Source organism: Chaetodon trifascialis, chromosome 13 (genome assembly GCF_039877785.1).
Source record: "Chaetodon trifascialis isolate fChaTrf1 chromosome 13, fChaTrf1.hap1, whole genome shotgun sequence".
In the NCBI taxonomy this organism is placed as follows: Eukaryota; Metazoa; Chordata; class Actinopteri; order Chaetodontiformes; family Chaetodontidae; genus Chaetodon; species Chaetodon trifascialis.
Window position 1 is genome coordinate 16,941,876 of NC_092068.1, and position 16,408 is coordinate 16,958,283.

Here is a 16,408-nt window from a genome sequence, read left to right on the forward strand (position 1 = left end):
TTCCCTATTTTGGAAAGCAGAGCTTCTTGCTTCACACCAAGATCACACCCTCCTCTCTGAAGAAGCGACATCAATGGCGTAATCCCTCACTGGCTGCCCACTCTGGAACGCTGGCAATGTTCGTTGGAACATAGAACTTAGCCAAGGTCACTGCTGTCCACCATTGCATTGAATTTCCTTTTTCCTGGTTCCTTTTTTTTTTTTTTTTTTTGCAGTCCCTTGCTCCTTTGCAAAGCGTGGAGTTATTATAGGTGAATTGATACACACAGTCCAGATGTTGCTCAGTCCCAGTGCCCAGCTAGGTGTGCAGCATCAGCTGGTTTTGAATTGGAGGTTGCCGTAGTCCTAGGACAGTTCACGCAGTGTTTTTGCCAAGAAGAACAGATGCACATTACTGAAGTGCTATGCACAGCTAGCTTGGCTGTCTGGAGTCTTTTGTTAGGAGAACCCAGGCTTAATGAATCCCTAATTTTCATACAAAGCAATGCACCCAACTAGCACAACTAGTCTTTGCCATCAAAAATGTTTCTAAAGCTTAAGAGAGCTACTGCGAACATTTTCATGGTACCTCACATGCAGATTGTCAGACTGCAACCAAATGTTGGTTATAAATGTTTTGACACAATTAGAGTTTTGTGGTCTTCCTCTCATTGCCTGAGACAAGTCAGTGCTTCAGAGACTATACTGTGCCACAAAGCCAAAGTCATCAAGCTTCACTCTCTGTTGGTATTGGCTTTGACAGTATTTGAAGAGCTCAGGCAGAAGGATATGCATGGTCGGATTGAGTGAATGCTTGACATGAAAAACTTTAGTCCAACAGCAAACTGCTGGTAGTTCAATGCTTTTGTAACAGTAAAACAAAGTATTTCATTAATGCTTTGACTATTGCTTCATTTAGAAAAACACTAGGTCATTACCTGCTACGTGGAAATGCAGCACAGCAGCTCCCAGCTTGTTGATGGTTATGATTTATGCTTGTGACTGTAGATGTGCAGTGTTTACCTGGTGCAGGGCTCTTAAGAGCGAGAGCAGTACAGTTGATACTGTAATTACAATAAACAGCATTGAAAAAAAGTTATCCCTGCAGACACAAACATAGAATTCATAGCCTGACCTGAAGAGATGCTCCTCTGGCTCGCAAAGTATGAAACCCAAACGCACCTTGTTCTCACAGTCGATTCTTTTTTTCAGCTTCTTCTCAAGACATCAACTGTTTCATTGTTGTACACTGCTTCTTTATCTCTCCCTCTCAAGGCTGCACATAGACCAGCTCCTCAACCGATGACAACTGTGGAAAGAGTAATGCATAAATTAATATGCATAGCCTACTTAATAGGGATTCTGCTCTTATAGGGATTTACCGTAACGCTGTTTGAGATGGTGCTTCCGTGTAAACATGGCCAAAGCTGCAAGACACACACATTGATGAGCCACATAATCATTTCCCATATGCGCTTTTATGATTATTACTTTAAGGTCAGTCGCTCTGTCTGTGTGGATGAGAATTGTAAGGTCTGCATCCTGTTTTCAAGTTTTTGTTGCGTTAGAGCACCACGTCCTCAATCTTAGCTTTACAGAGATTTCAGCGACATATTGATTAGCTTGCAGAGAGCATCTTAAATACAACATGAACATGCGGCTGATATTGCAGTAGTGATACTAATTGGTTGCCTTAATATAAAAAAGCAATGCGTTTTCCTTGAATGCGGTATGCACGAAAATGCATCATTTAACTTCCAAAGCAGTTGCTAGAAAACCAACGACTTCCATTCAGATTTTGAATGTGAAAGTCCGCATTGAATTGTGATATCGGTGGATGTGCTGTTCTTTCTTAAAACTACATGGCTTAAGCACTGCCCCCCCTTATTGTCTGAACGACCAGACTCCTAGACAGGCAATTAAGAGTGTGGTGGAGCAGTGTGGGGTGAAGATCATGCACCTCATAATTCTAATTATCTCCACAAAGGAGCTCTTTTCCCACTAATCTGTACTTAAGTATTGTTGTCTTTTTTTTTAACCCGTACAAAAAGTTGTGGTTTTGCAGTGAGTTATGTGCAGGAACCGCACTGCTGAACTGGTGCAGTTACTTCCTGTAGTCTTGTCGTCACTTTTCGATTTCCTCCTGCTTCCAGTATTTATGCTAAGCTAAGATAGCGCCCTCCAGTCTGCACTTTCTATTGAATGGGCAGATATGTAAGTCTCATCTATCTCTTAGAAAGACATTGCATAAACATAGAGAGAGAGAGAGTGTGTGTGTGTGTGTGTGTGTGTGCGCGCGCGCATGTAGTTGAGGGTTTTTACCTATTTTAAAGCACTTTAAAGCATTTTAATATGTATGAAAGTGCTATATAAATAAAGTTTGATTGATTTGTGATTGACTCCTTTATTGACAGTTTATTGGCCATACTGTCCCTGACCTTAACCAATACTAACCGACTTTAAGCATATTAGGGTTTTGTCAGTTTCCAAAACCCTCATACGTGTTGTTTTTGGAAGGCACTGACAAACTGCCAATTTTGTTATTTAGGTATGAGGACTTGTTGGCCCTTGGACAAAATTTCTAAATGTCAAAGGCGGCTGCGGTGGTGGATATACCACTGCCACAGGGAGAAGCCATTTTGAAGGCAGAGAGAAAAGCACCATATGGCCTCAACAGAAATGCTGTGCTCTTTAGATATTGCCAGTTTATGTGCAAGATGGCCAAGAACAAAGCACCAAATGGGATTTCTGTGTCCTTGTTATTTGGCAAAATGTTAAAACAACTCCTCAGGTTCCTTAAGTCCAAAAATGTTTTAATTTGACACTTGGCTTGCACTGTCTAAATACATCACACCTGTGCTGTAAGCTGCAGAATAAACTTGCTCTGTATCCTGCTTGAGTTTTTTCTTTTTGGACTGACATAGTGGATGGAGCACTTGGCAGTTTAGCTGCTGTGAAAGCAACTCTTGCATTCAAACTCTGTCCATCACATCACTTCGTATACCTCTCATATTCTCCCTCCCACTCCAAATCTCTGTTCCTTTGCTGCTTCCCCTCTGCTTTCTCCTGTTTCATGTTCCCTCTCTCACCCAGTGTCTATCATTTCCCCTTCTCTCCCTCTCTCTCTTGCTCCTCTCTCTTTTCTCTTGTTTCCTTTGAAGTGTTAAACAATGAGAGGGCTACACTCCCTGTTAAGCTCATAGGGAAATCCAGGCTGAAACTGCACGGCACAGTGCAGCACAGCAGAATCTTGTCCTCGGGAACGCAGGGGGATGAGCGGGGAGGAGGCAACATCAGAAGTGTGGTCAGCATGCAGTGACAATGACTGCACAGAGCCTTGATCCTCCAGGCCGTCACCAGACTACATCAGCACAGCATGGCTGATGAATGCTGTGACTAATTTCCGGAGACTACGCCTGTCTGTGTCTGTCGCTCTGATTGTTGAACCTTGACAGCTCTCCATTTCTTGACGGGATGTATATGTGACTATCAGGGTGCAATTATGGACACCAGAAGATTTGCGTGTCAAGACCCTATTGACTGTAATGATTGAGTTAAAGCATCTCATTAGTCCAGCATGTCAGTGTAGAAGGGAGAGACAATCACTTGTCCTTCCATTGTCTTTGTCTTCCCCCTCTAGTCTTTTTTTTTCTTGCATGCAGCCTCAGACACATCCATGCATTGATGAATGCTATTCATTACTAAAGGATGGAACGGGAAATGAAGTAAAATGAGTGCTTTGGGAAGCAATCTGTGACTGGAGCATATACTATCTTCTGCTGAAGCATCTGAGACATGTGTTTATCCACTCCCACATGTTTCCTTGGAGCCATATCGCGCAGTTACTCACATTATGCTGTATGCACCTCCGTTTGAAATCTGATACAGCCTCTCTCCTCTCTAATTTCCTCTTTTCTGTCTGTGTCTGGCTCTTTCTCTCATATTCATTGACACTAATGCCAACACTGCATGATGTTCTTTCATGTGGCCCTTGATGCATTTCTCCAGTCAATCTGTCTCATAGAGCAAGCTCTACATGTATAATTCACTTCCCATCAACCACCCTTAATGCAAGCAAATGCCTTTCTCCTCTTCATATTGACATGACTGATTTCACGAAGGGAATTGTGATGACAACTTGACATTTCTTATTTATTTTCATGAATCAAGAATTTTATTAGGTTCGTATCTGTGTAGAAATAGCACGTGTATCACATCTGCTTTTCCTCTGCCTGTAAATCTTAAACCCATAGTTGAACTTCAACTAACAATCCCATTTTTGACTTACTCACATGTGAAATATAAATACCAAATCAATTTAAATTGATGGCACTTGCCTTGCGATTTCGGCTTATAATGCCAGCACAAATGAGGGTTGAGTCAGGAATAGCTATGGCCCATAAAAAAAAAGATTTTGGAAGATGAGATCACAGCAAGATTGAAGCCAGGCAACATGTACTATTCAGTGAACTAAATCATGGGATGACAAAGCCTAAAATAACTGCAGCTTTAAAAATCAAACACTAAAAATAATTCCTGCAGGTCCTCACACCTTTAATTGATAATTCCTATTACATTGTTCATAAAACTCAAAGTTCAGCAAAAGCTTGGATGCATGAACATCCCAAACTGCAATACCCCGACATAAACAGCAGCAAAGTCTCGACTTTGCTTAGATAGAGCATCATTTCCACATCAGAGAAAAGTTTTATTAATAACTACTTATGCTTGGTTTTCTGCTTAAATCATACTTACAACATTAATCCGAAATCTGTTTTATAAATGAGGTCTCTGGGGCCAGACGCATAAACTTAGATTCATGACTAAAACTGTGTGTCCATACATAAAGGCAGAATGTGTGTGGACGTTCTTTTCATCAGATTAATAAAGCTGTGCATATGTATGTACACAAGCCTGGTTTCCACTCCCATCTTTAGCCAAGAAATGATGTAGACCCTCCTTAATGAATCATTTGCATATAAAAAATAATATGTTTGCATTACAATTTATCCAACATGACTGTAAAAACAACAGCTAAGAAGAAGCGCAATTTCACGAAATGTGAATATGAGTTCAGTTCTGGAATCGTGAAAAGAGCAAAAACTACTGAATTGGAAAAAGGAGGCTATCAGCTTTGTAAATTCAGAGCGAAGGACCCTGGCAGAAGGGGGGGGGGGGGGGGTCAGAGGTGCAGGGGGTAGCTGTTACCCCCTATAAAAAGTTACACACTTAATACTAATACAAACTTTGACACTAAGCATGTATTTTTAAATTATTCAAGGCAAATCTTACCAGGAGGCCATCCCTCGGTTACTGCACCAGCTTGCAGATTTCTCCCTATGCTTTGAGAATCTGAACAGTCTCTAAATACTTGTCTTAAAGTCGCATCGTCAGGGTCCTCCCACAACACCAGAGCAGCCATCTTTAAGCACAACCATCACTCATGGCTGCAGCTATTTATAGAACTGACAATAAACAAAAAATAATAAGAGGCCTGATGAAATTAAGTACATACGCCATTATTCACAATGCAGTTTGTGAATGGTAATTTGTACATATTAAAGTATATGTAAGTGTATGTGTGTGTATGGGCATGGTGTGATGGATGTGTGAGGTGTGCACATTCTCACCTCACACCCTTCCTGTATAAATACTCGGTGTGTGGGGAAAGGCCTACACATGGTTGTTGTGTGTGCACATCGCTTACACATCCTGCACCTGCAGTGGTGTTTTCAGCACTTTGTTGAGCATGTGGGTAGAAGATTGCTTCGTTCTCATGGTGCTCTGCAGTTTCATCTAATGGCTGTTTAATTTGTTTGATTACTCTGATGAGGTGAACAAGTCTAGAGGTCTCTCCAGAATTTGCTGAATTCTTGAGCTCTCTGCAGGTCATTTAACTCGATTAGAAACACAATTTGATAATCACTGAGCCCATACTGAAAGTTATATGTGGAGGCTTTGAGAGACTGGTGTCACAGCACAGTTGATCAATAGTCGAAGAGATGCATTTATTTGAGAATTAATTAGATAATACTTGTCTCGACATTACTTGAGAATATCAAAAATAAGTTTCTCTTGCCAGATGAGAAGGCTGATAGCAGTTTCTTCTCTGTTGAGCACAAATATTGTATTGAAAATCTTAAGCCTAGAACTGATTCAGGATCGTTTCTTAGTCCTGTGTGACATTTCATACTCAGTCATAAAATTTGTTATGGGTGAAAATGGTGAAAATGCAAACTCTTGAGCTGGAAGGCAATCTTCTGAATGAGTTAAGGCAGGAAAAGTCAGGCAGTTCTGAAGGAAGATGTAATAGCCATGCTACCAGTGAAGTCAATGAAGCTGTTCTAGGCTCAGCTGTTTATCTCTTGCACACACACACACACACACACACACACACACACACACACACACACACACACACACACACACACACAAAAACTTTTGTTTGTTTGAATCCGGGCATGTGTTTAGCTCCTTTTTAAGAGCTGGGTGAAGCAGTTAGCCTCTAAAATGAAACAAATTAGCCATCCAAAGCTATCCCCAACTGTCTTATACATTATGTCATGCTAGTGAGCATGCGGTAGTCGCCCTAAGAGGACGGTACTTCTGACATGCAGCATGCAGGCTTGGATCAAGAGGGCAGGGGCCCCTGGGCACAAATTCTTGGAGGGTCCCCCGACCATTGGGTTATCCAGCATGTAGTCAGTCTGTCTGATCAGGAAGTAGCTTCATTATGTAGGCTAATTGCCCTTCAATCCACAATATTTTCTATTATAGAATTGTATTGTGTGTCATTTCTTTCACGTGGACAGCTGGTATAGAAAAATGTTCAATTCATTAAACCTCCAAACTAAACAGCAGTAACAATGGAGAAAACATAAAGACAGGTCTTTATGTCTGTGATATGCCTGTCAGACTGTTACGCGCTCTTAATATACTGATAATCACACTGAGGTGGGTGTTAACTAGCACGTTGTAGCAGCTATGAAGGTGCAAAGCCAAGTCTTTGAAAACAGAGCTCTCCACAAATTGAAATCTTGGGAAGCACTATGCTGCAAAATGTAGTCTGATGATGTAGCAGTGACATTTACATTCACACAACAGCATGAACATCACACTGTGTCCAGTGGAGTTTGTCTGAAAGGGTCCGCAAAATAAGATTTGAATCAGGTAAAAGACAAATCAAACACACTCATGGTGCTAATTTTCCAGCCGGCCTGCTCATCAGGTGTCAGAAATACACACCCGGGATCCACCCGGGATCCACCCGGGATCCACCCGATACGTAACCCTCCACAGTACAAGTCTTTGCACAAGACAAAGTCAAGTGTTTGTAGGGCAGTTTCTGTATGCGTGACTGAGCCATATAATGGAGACTGACAGGAAATGTGAGAGAATGAAGGGATATTAACTGAGGAGAGGATTATGAATTAGACTCATATTCACAAATAAGTGAGTAGATGATTGTGCTATAGTTGACTGAGACATGGTTGTTATTAGTAGTTGTTATTAATTGCCTTACATAAATGTATCTAACTCTTTCCCTCTCTTTGCTTCATAGGCGTGTGTGTATTTGACCAAAGGGCGAGATGTGGTGTGACAGCAGGAACTCAAATCAGGTATTTCTCCTTGAGATTTTAAACTTTTGGTCATTTATGTAACCTATAAAATATTCAGTCTGTGTGTTTCTGCTGTGTGCATGCATGTGTGCGTTAGTGTCCTTTCTGCTACTCGGCCAATCTGTGATTTTTCTCTGGTGGACTAGAGTGGGACATACCAGAGACATACTGATTCAGACAGGATGGACCGTGGAGGTTTTTAAAGCATTGCTTTGCTATGTTTTATTGATGTCCCTAAGATGATTCACCCTGACATTTGCTGATGTGCTCTGTCTCAAGCAAATCTCTTGCCATCATAAAACTGCTTGTCCAGGGTCCATTTAGTAAATATTTAAGGGGTCCCCCCATCGGTGTTGACCATTCCCTATATCAGCCCAGGTTGTGTTGTCTGTAGAGCAAGAATTTGACCGTTTTTAGGGATTACCAAGGTTTCTCTACTGTACCTTTAAAGCTGGGACATAAAGCAGACTCCAAAACACACAGTGACAAACATTTGGGCTGTTGTAACTCAACCCCACAGCCTGGCCCCAAAAATGAGCTGAAAGTGGTTAAGAGCTACATAAAATGGCAGTCTGTGGAGTTAATTTCCAGCGGGATTCACAGTATTAGCAACCGTTTCAAATTTCAGGGAATTATTTTATTCAGTTTCAAAAATATTGAATCTATGTGTTTGGCCTCAACATGAAAGGCTCATCACGTTTTGCTGTTTGTGGGTTTGGGAAGCTTTGGATTGGCAAGCCCTTGAGTTCTGATTGATCCCCATGTCCATTACTGTCTCAACAGAATCTCTGTTCAACATGATGATTCTGTCTTGGCAGGTTGCTTTTTTGTTGCTCAAAGGGCAAAACCAGCAGTACGTCTTGATAGTCAATATCTGCATCCTGATAGGGCGAGGGAGGCATTTAGAAGACAAAGCAGTTAATTCAGCAGGAGCTGCTGCTGCCTGTGCGCAGCTCCAGAGGAAACATTGTGTTTTGCTGATAAATTAATTAAACAGAGATGTTAGACTGCTTTTACAAATTTAAATTCATTATTAACCAAAATGATGTAACTTGCAGACAGCTGAGCTTTAGCCATGTTAGACAGAAACCAAGTCTTCTGCTCAGTAACAGCAACTCAGTGTGTGTCTGTGCTTGAGGGTGCCACACTCAAACAGAGAGTTATTTAATTACTGACATCATTATCACAAAAAGACTTTTTACACCAGGTTGTAAAGACTTAGCTGATATTTATGCTGTGCTAAAAACATGTGCTACTGTAATTAATGGTGTTTTTCAGAAGTTCTTCTGGAAAAAAAAATAAAAAATCTTTTCAATGATGCCAGATGCAAGTACTCAAATTTTTTGCAAATGCAAATTAAGACTCATATGCTGATGATTTGAATTTCTGTGTGTGTGTCACTTTTCGTTTTGGCCGTCTTATTCGCTCTCTCTCAGTGTATGCCGATCCTTTGTTGTGTAAATAGGAAAAGTCTGGTGTTGACTTTAGCTTTTAGTCCACCTCATCTGAAGGTAACGGGCCCAGTAAGTTACACACATACACACACAGACAGACTTGTGTTTCCATTACTTTTGGGGACATTTCATAACTTTACATTAATTTCCTTGAGGCTTGCCCAAACCATAACCAATATTAACCTTAACTTGAATCTAAACCTAACCTTACCCTGACCTTAACCCAAGTCTTCACCCTAAAATTTAATGATTTACATTATGAGGACCTTTTTTGTCCCCATAAGGAAGGCAAGTCTTCACAATGTGACTGTGTAAACAGACTTTTGTCCCCACAACGTGAGTTATACACGTGCCCGCACGTACACACAGACACGCGCACAGGTTTGTACTTCTGTCCTTGTGAGGTTCAGGTTCAGAGTTTGTGTTTGAACTGAAGAACAAGGAGGATGGAGAAGAGAGGAAGGAGAAATAAAGAGGCAGTGGTGCAGGAAGGGAGGCGTGCACCACAGCATAGGGGATATATATGCTGAGCAAGTGGTTGGAGCGTCAAGGGGAGTGGAGACGGAGTTGATGGGGTTCATATGGTTATACTCATAGATTGCATGTTAGGTCAAGAACAGGCACAGACATCAAGCTCATATTTTGCTAAGATCAGGGGTTCAGGATCAGAGATTGAACATACAAGTCAATCTATGTATAAGTGAAATCACATCAAAGGACAATTGCATGCCTGCACTGCATTATAGAGGAGTCAGTGAAGGTACTATTTGTTCCTGAACCACAGCTGAACAAGACGCACCAGCTTCATCGACTCATCATTAATCACATTTGTCATTATTGTCTTTCAAAGCAGTCCCTGCCTCTTCATGGGATTTCTATCAGAATAAAGGAGAGAGAGAAAAGTGTGCCTTTGAGACAAAGATACAGCACTCTTCCACTGCTTTACTGTAATACTGATATAATCTCTCCCCTCACTCAAGCCCCAAATGCATCTCCCTGACAAAACAGTAATCAGTGTTCTTCCCACTGCCTCCCATCCTGTGATGGGATGTTAAAAACTGTGCCATGTTTATGACTGTTGTTTCACTCATCTCCAAATTCATTCGGATGTTTCCAGTAGGCAGAACACAAACAGCAATTCAGTGAGGCTGTGCTTTGTGTGCGTGTGTGTGTGTGTATGTGTTGACATCCTGCAACCTACTCTATACTGATTTTTAACAGGTTTAGGAAACAAACAACACAAGTGGTGAGGATAGAATTATCCACGATGACATCTTTGTGTTTGCTGTTTTACAGTGAGGGTCAGTGTATTCACTTGGATCCTGGAGCGTTTCCATTATTATTATCTCTATTTTTCTATGTGCCATTGCGAAACAGCAATGTATCTTATTTAAATTGTCCTGAAGTTGTTGTGGCATGTCATAGAGAAGTGAGAATCTATGTTGGAAGAGGCCATGAACTCAGGAAAAAAACAACTTTCATTCTCAGTTGTGTTTACATTGGCTTTTCTCACAAATGGTTTGTGAGTTGTGAAACTGCGATGCAGAAAGTTTTGCTTCTTTGAATAAAAGCTCACCACTCTCTTGTGGCCTTGATACTCAATACTTTATTTATTTATTCTCCAGAAGCATAAAAAGCGCTTCATCATCGCTGATAAAGCTTGCACCACTGTTGACCAGATGCATGAAAAAGAATGAAAATGAACACAAAAGGTGATTGTTTCATTTTCATTTTGCCCACATGGAAGTAAATGTGCACAATATTTTCACACCAGTACCTTCACAGGTTATTGAGCATCATCACAGCTGTATCAGTATCCACATAGATGTTTGCAGATACTGTAAGCATATTTGAATTTTTGTTTTATGTGGATTTAGTAATATAAAATTACTGTTCGTAATTTACAATTGTATTCTCCTGTCACTTTCACCAAAATGTACAATAATATAATACAGTATATTAATATGATAATGAAGGTTTTTATTCAACTTTAAATGTGTTTTTGTTAAGAACAATCAGCTGATATACAACCCTGATTTCAAAAAGCTGGGACGCTGTGTGAAACATACATAAAACAGAATGCAAATCCTTTTTGAAAAAAGGTCAAACATCCTCTCAAAATGTGACACTGGAGGTTTTGTCATATTTGCTGAAGTCAAGGTGTAGTGAAGTATCCTTGTTTGTTACAATTTAACCAGCCACCCACACCATAGTTGCATTCACAGGTGTTTTAAGTAAAACAAAAATATATCTTCAAGTCATCCTGAAAAAGACAGCGGCCACTGCTGCATGTCTACTCGTCAGCAAGCCGGTGTGTCTCTTGTGTGAGAGCATAGTCAGGAGACACAATATCTGACAAGTAATAAAACGGAGTCCTTGCTGCTAAGCCCAAAGCTATGATTAGGGCCAGATTCTAATGCACATCATTTACTGTTCGTCTGACAGCTGTCTGTCTCCGGTCCCGTTCAGCCTCCAGTGTATTCAAGACATCACGGCTGTGTTTCTTATAATGGGCCTGCTCCTTCACCACCTTCAAATCCAATCCTTGTCACGTCACTTCTGTCTGATCGACTGTGAGAAAGTCGTTTTATAAATGTCTGAAATCACATATTGTTCATCACACACTTTCATGTACATGCACACACACGCTTTTTGCTCGGGAAACAGGAAGGACGTGAGCGTGGAAATGAACTTGCAGCTGCCAATCGGGGTGTTTGCAGGTGGAAATGACAGAGTGATTTTAGAGATGAGGTGTGTGCTTCTGAGAGGCACAGCTATTATGTATTTGGAAATAAAATGGTTTGACTGAGAACAATGTAGGTTAAGCACATTTAGCTGAATTCGGTTAATCTGGGGTTTTCTTTGATTTGTGGGGCTGTTTGACTGGACAGCCTTTTTGTCTCATCTGAACACTAGTGAGGCAGATTTAGCGTACAGGGCACACAGGTAAAGGGCATTTTTGCAGCGATGGGATGTTGCATAGCTTTTGTTCGCTCTTCTCCTCTCTGTATCCGCGGTTACTTCTTTATCTTGGCCCCATCTCGGTCTTATCTCCCGATAGCATCGCCGTTCTTTATCTCCTGCGTCTTATCTGTAGTGCCAGACGCAAGGAAATGCAATCCAAAGGAGAGAGAGATAAAGGGAGAGCAGGACTCATAGAATTAGGGAGAAGAGGAGAGATGGGGAGTAAATGGTGTGACAGAGTGAGGAAAAGAGAGATTCAAAGACTTTGTGTAGGTACCAGTTAGCTCTGCACTCACACAAAGATTTGTGTGTGTCAGTCATCTTTTCCTCTGCAGAACAGCATCTTGAACAGTTGTAATGTTAATAATTTCATTTTCATGAAAATGGCATTTTATAGTCATGCAATTAGGCAAGAATTTATTTAAAGCCTGTATCTTCGAGAGTCCTGTGGACAAAATAACAATGCATCTTAACTGTATTGTTGTGGCTATGTATTGATTTTCAGCGAGTGATAAAAGATGCTATCCCAGCTCTGTGCACAAACTCTGACTCCAATCAGTGTCCTCACAAAGCACTCGTCGCTTTAATTGATCCTAGTTTGCACGAACTGTCTACTTCTGATGAATAACAAGCTCTTGATCCAATTCTGTCCAGTTCTGCGGTTGAAACTCTCTGCTAGCCAGTTGAAGAAGTCAACTGCTCTTCTAGGTGCTAATGGACTCTCCAGAGGTTGCCCCTGGTTATAAAAGTAATAACCTGTGGTAGCTGTCAAAAGAGCTCTCTCCCCTAGGTTGCCAAGGTGCTCTCTGAAGAGGAGAAGAAAAGGCAGGAAGGGGGTAAAAAAAATATCAGTAAGAGGGAACATTTTCATTACAGCCCTCAGTGTTGGTTTCTATAGCCTCTGGGATTCCAAGTAACAGATCTGGTGCTCGTGCGCTGGTCCTCGTGTGTTCCAATTATCAAACCCCTTTAGCTTCTTTGCACATGTGTGCAGCCTAAAGAAATCATGTCTCATGAGTATTTTCTGTCACACACCTGAAAGCCTCAGCTGAAAGAAAGAATTACAAATAGCATTACAGGAATAACCATGCAGTTATTTTTAATTCAGTTGCATTAATTCAGCTTACTTATAGCAGACATTCGTAAAGCTGCTGAAATCAACATTTTTAGATTGTCAATGGATCAAGATGATTGAAATTACTTGTATGCGAAAGGTGTCCAAATTTTAGCTTCAACAGGCAGCTGTTTTATACCCACTGTACAATACCTGTCCACTTAGTGACCAATGGGTGAACATAGCGTAGCATTTGGCAGATAAGAGCCAGATATCTCCCTTGGTGGAGACCAAAACAGAGCTCTAGAAGAGAGCGAGTATTGGACTTATGTTCACCAGGTGGCCAGAAATATGACTCCAAATGAATATTAATGTGCTCAACAACTCATGAATGTGTGTTATTTGCAGGTATAAACTCTCAAGATACACAGCTGGTAGGCAAGGCTAAGCAAACTGCCGTATGTGACGAGCGCTTTGCTCGTGATACTTTTGTTCAATTGTCATGATTGACGTGATGTACCTGCACATTTGCACCGATTCACCACACTAAAAGCCTCTTTACACCAAGAATGACTTCTCATGCAGAAAACTCAGACAGCAATAAAATATAAATTGACTCCAGGTCTGTACTATAAATACTTGCACAGTAGCTCAACTCTGGGAGCAGTTAGATATTTTGCATAATTATGCACTCTCAACCCAATTGAATAGGACATTGTCAGATTAGCGCTTGGATTGAAATTCACATTCTTGTTTGGCATATTCCCTGCCTCAATAAAGAACAGGGAAACACCACAACATGGTGTTTTGAACAAACTGGTCACAGCTATTTTTAAATCCACCCCCTGCACAGACTTAAGCCCATGGATATTCTGTGCTAAACTGGTGAGTCAGCTTTGCTCAGGCCTCAGCCCCCTCTTTTATTTCAGTTGAATAACTTATATCTGATCTCAAATCAGGATCTCTACGACCTCTTAAGTGTTTTAAGTGTTCAGAGAATTGACACTGGTTTTCTCCAGATAGCAGAGTCAGCTTCCTCGTCACCCCAGGTGAGGACATAATTGTGTGTATTATCTCTGGGAATGATTGGTGTATTTGGAAGACTCACCTGCTCGCTTTATGTCTTACTCTACGTCTTGTTCACTTGTTTTCACTGACCTCTCTCTCTCTTGCACGCACACACACAGACACACACTCTGTCTTGTTGGCTTTCACTGACCTCCCTCCCTCCCCCCTATCGCTCTCTCCCTCTTGCTTGCCCGCTGTCTCAGTAGCTCTGACCTCTCAATATCACACAAGCTGTCAGTGCCAAACTATGAATGTCCCTTGACACTTATTCGACTCAGACTCCCTTCGGCATTTCCATTTGCACAGAGCCAATTTCAATTTTTATAGTTGGTCGGGTGGGGGCTCGGGTAAAGCCTGCAGTCAGAATAAGCCAAAGTTGGAGACACAGAAACAAGCGCCCTGAGCAGAGCTATGTGTGTTCTTGTATGTGTGCCTGTGTCTTGTGTGTCTTTGTTTCCTTGAAAGGGTGGCTCACTCAACCATGGAAGCTATCCGAACACACCTTTTGGCAATTCTGCCATCTGAACCAAGGACCCACCATCCTTTCAAATAGCTTGTCAAGTGCAGTCCTTGGATATTTGTCTTACTGCTGAGATAAATCAGCCTAATGCATAACAATAAACTGTTTGTGATAATTGACATGCTAATAAAGACTCATGGCAGAGAGCTCACCAGTAGGAGTGCATGGTGCTTTTGAGCTACAGTCTCTCTTTCAGCACCATGGACAGCACCAAATACTTCACTCTGTGTGGGAGTGCTGCCTGCTGCCCACATCAGCGTAACCATGGATAGTAGCTCTTAAAAAACTCTGCATTCAGTGTTTAATTGTTATGGTAATGTGGGTTCAAGCTCTGATATGTCTTTACTTTCATGTGTGAGCTTCGTGGAGAGTGGAGTTCTGAAGTTATAGCTCAAAACGTTTTGAAAAATATGCCCATATTTTGTGTTTATTTTCTGGGAATGCAGGGATGGAGCTCATTTCTTTGGCGGGAGGGGGCTGTATTATGAAGTCCAGTTCAGATGCCTCCAGAAAATGTACTGGGAGAGGAAGAGAGAGAATGTGCCATGGCATCGTGCTGTGCTCAAAATCAAGGCATCCCTATCACACCCTAGATTCCTTCACACATGGTGACGCAAGTTTGGAAGCTGTCTTCTCATCTCTCAACCTGTGGTACTCGGTGCAATACAGATTGTACAAAGAGAGAGACAATAGAGGAAGATTTGGCATTTGGGGATCTTTTGTTTTAATCTTATTATATCATCAACATCAACCTCTAAAATCACAGAATACCTGGCACACAGGCTTGTTTCAAATTGCTGCTCAATTGCAGGGTTAAAATTTGAGCCTCTCAGCTGTTTCGCAGCTTTAGATCTGCATGTGCCTGTGTAAGTGCACACGCTCTTCCATGCGAGTGTGCACACTCCAACGGGATTGCCTACAGGGAGCTCACAGGCAGAGGATTTTGGGTCTAAACAGCTAAGCGCATACACACAGTCCAGGGAAATGACGCTTCAGCAAGAAGAATTGTTCAATTTGTCCTGAGTGAAAAACAATATTGAAGATGAAGCGTGTGTTTTTGTTGTACCAGTATCTACTCGCTCTTGATTTTTCTTCCTCATGAACCTGGTGCTGCTTTGGTGAGCATGTTGACAATACGCTTTAAAAGCTCACCTCAAAGTCGCAAAAGCAAGGAATTGTGTTCATTTTCTGCTCATGCAAGCATGACCACGCGCTCCTAGAAAAAAGCCACCGAATGTTTCATTGACTCGTCCTCAAATTGGAAGGAAGCATCGGATCACTTGCTTCCTTTCCAGAGCCGACTGGATGGTTGTTTGAATCTCACATTAGTGGAGTAAATTGATAGTGCTGAATAATGCTGCAGATGGTGTGTATCCCATTACCCAAACAGTGTCTATCCAAGTCTGAAAACATCCAGTGGCTCTTTAAAAACAAGTCATATTCAAACATTTTAATGACCCTGAAATCAGTTTAATATGTCGGCAAAATTCAATAGATAAACAGTGCACCTTCCACCCAAAAAAGAATGAATAAACACACTCCATATCCTCTAAATGTGACACGAGAAGGCATTCATTGAGAATAATTAAACCGTTGCTGTCTGTCACTGCAGGGAGTTTACATCTGCGAGGCAAACTCTGTTTCCTGAGCTTTAAAGGAATGACTGAAGGTGTCGTATTAATGCAACATCACTAATAGGAATTATTTTCCCTGAAGAAGACTTGCCTGCTTAGCGATTGAACCCTCAGCT

At 41.4% G+C, this 16,408-nt stretch overlaps 1 protein-coding gene across 2 annotated transcripts in view; it reads left to right on the forward strand.

The window, feature by feature from the left end:
* Positions 1–16,408, forward strand: part of LOC139340921 (protocadherin-15-like) — a 189,849-nt gene that overhangs the window by 18,747 nt on the left and 154,694 nt on the right. For both annotated transcript variants that reach the window (XR_011602971.1, XM_070977057.1), the window contains exon 2: positions 7,541–7,598. The gene's annotated coding sequence lies outside the window, so the exon portion shown is untranslated. The remainder of the gene's footprint in view (positions 1–7,540; positions 7,599–16,408) is intronic.